This window comes from Chrysochloris asiatica, unplaced genomic scaffold, assembly GCF_000296735.1.
Source record: "Chrysochloris asiatica unplaced genomic scaffold, ChrAsi1.0 scaffold00004, whole genome shotgun sequence".
Lineage (NCBI taxonomy): Eukaryota > Metazoa > Chordata > Mammalia > Afrosoricida > Chrysochloridae > Chrysochloris > Chrysochloris asiatica.
Window position 1 is genome coordinate 7,334,413 of NW_006408522.1, and position 2,543 is coordinate 7,336,955.

General features: G+C 42.2%; 1 pseudogene; it reads left to right on the forward strand.

Moving 5' to 3' along the window:
• The first annotated feature begins 506 nt into the window (after positions 1–506).
• Positions 507–910, forward strand: LOC102813466 (annotated as a pseudogene).
• The last annotated feature ends 1,633 nt before the right edge of the window (positions 911–2,543 follow it).

The following is a 2,543-nucleotide window of genomic DNA, read 5'->3' on the forward strand; positions in this document are numbered from 1 at the left end:
CATTCCACAGGGCCACAGTTAAGTCTTCTAGATACCCATTCTTCACAATGTCATCCATAATTTGTTATGAGCCTTTGCATGGTCAATATAGATCAAGTAAATATCTTTCTGGTAATCTCTGCTTTCAGCCAAGATCCATCTGTTGTCAGCAATGATATTCCAATGTCTTCTTCTGGATCTGACTTGAATTTCTGGCATAATTAGTGCCTTTAATAGCAAATTACTTCAACATTTCTCACAACTGGCTGAAACACATTAGTGAATTAGGGCATTGTGGTTAAAAAGTGTTCACTAACTCGTTAGTAACAGACTTTACGCTGGTGTTGAAAATGGTGATAAGTAAGGGCTAAGAAATGATGGTTTTTTTTAGAAAATAAAAATGCTTATTCACTCAAAATTCTCAAAGTATGTATTATTGCATATTATGAGGTAAATTATATACTATCCCTTCCCCTCTCTCTTCTTCTGCTCTGCCTACTGAGGAGGCGGCCATCTAGACGGGCATCATGGCTGCCCTCAGACCCCTGGTGAAGCCCAGATCGTCAAAAAGAGAACCAAGAAGTTCATCCGGCACCAATCAGATCACTATGTCAAAATTAAGCATAACTGGCGCAAGCCCAGAGGCATTGACAACAGGGTGCAGAGAAGATTTAAGGGCCAGATTTTAATGCCCAACATTGGTTACGGGAGCAACAAGAAGACAAAACACATGCTGTCTAGTGGCTTCCGCAAGTTCCTAGTCTACAACGTCAACGAGCTGAAGGTGCTGCTGATGTGCAACAAATCTGACTGTGCAGAGACTGCTCACAACGTCTCCTCCAAGAACCGCAAAGCCATCGCGGAAAGAGCAGCCCAGCTGGCCAGAGTCACAAGTCCCAATGCCAGGCTGCGCAGCAAAGAAAATGAATAGGCAGTCTGTTTTCGAGTTTTATTTGTGCTAAATAAAACCATAAAAGTGCAACAAGAATATTTATATATACACTATCCACTATGGGTTGTAATCGACTCAACAGTACTTAACAACAGTTCCGAATTTGGAGTCCTGGTGTGGTGCTGCGGGTTAATACGCTGGACTGCAAAGCCATTTGAACCTCAAGGTCAGTGGTTCAGGCTCACAAGCTGCTCCTCAGAAACCCCATACAGGGTTCGCTATGGGTTGGAACCAACTCAACAGCACATAACAACATTTCTAACTTAGATAGTTACAGAAGTTCCAAGACAAAGGCCTTACAAAAAATTAAAATTCAAAAACAAAGCCAAAAACTACTCCAGCTACTCCTCAAATATCAGTTACCTTGGTATCTGACATTTTGTGGTTATAACAACAGTTTAAAAATCTACTATCTATTTGACACATTAATAATGCAATGCGGCCCTGAGGCATGAGGCAAGAGTAACACTTGCTATCAGGGTTAAGGTTTTATGTCCTGGGCTGGGCCATGATTCTCAGTGGTTTGACAGTATGTGGTGATGGAGTTCTCCTTCATTTGTGCACAACACCAATTTTTGTACAATAGCCTGATCTTTAGACCCTAACCACATTAATAAGGTAGGAGTGGGTGCACTACTATGCTTCTTTTATGAACCTTATTCTCTGCCTTACATCATAGTGAAGTACCACACCATCCACAGGACTGAGGCTATCTGAAGACACCATCCATGTACAATTTGTCACCTCCGTCCTGGTGTGGCACTCCAGGATTGATAATGCATTAGACCACAAGGTCGGTGTGAACCACAAGGTCAAATGTCCAAACTCACTAGCTGCTCCTCAGAAGCTCTATACAGGGTCACTAAGAGTTGAAACCCACTCGATGACACTTACCAACAACAGAAACAGTTATGGTCACCAATGACCACATGTCACTACAGACAAAGGCCATTTCTCAGTCCTTGATTTTGTCCTCTAAGTGCCATCTAGAGCCTCTAAGCCTATTGTACTTCCTGAGGCTCTCTGGGTTTTTCTTTCTTCCTTTCTTTGCCAAGTCTTCTCCGTCTCCTTTACAGGTTCCTCTTGCTCCACCAAACCCCTGGTAAGACCGCAAGGCCTACATTAGGTGTTGTAGTTGCTATCACCATGTCAGCTCCAACTCACGGTGATCTTCTATAGAACACAAGTACACATCACCTGATCATCGGCCATCTCCCTAATTATGGGGATGATTGGTCTATTGTTGGGTTTACAGTGTCAGTTAGGAAAAGCAAACCTCATTGATGGTTTCCCTTGTTTTAGTTGACCCTCTACTTTATCAACCACAATGTCCTTTTCTAAGTCTTTACTGGTGACCTGTACAAAATAAACAACCAAAGTCTCACTATCCTCACTACTAAGGAACATTCTGGTAATATTTCTTCTAAGACGTGTTTCTTCTTCTGGCAGTCCCTGGCATATTCATCATTCTTCATCAACACAACCTGAACAGACCAATTCCTCTGTCTTCTTTTTTAATTATCCAGTTTCCACATGCGCATGAGGTGACTGAAAAGACTACAGCTTGAGTCTGGCAAACATTAGTTATCAAAGTCACATCTGTGCTTCTTAG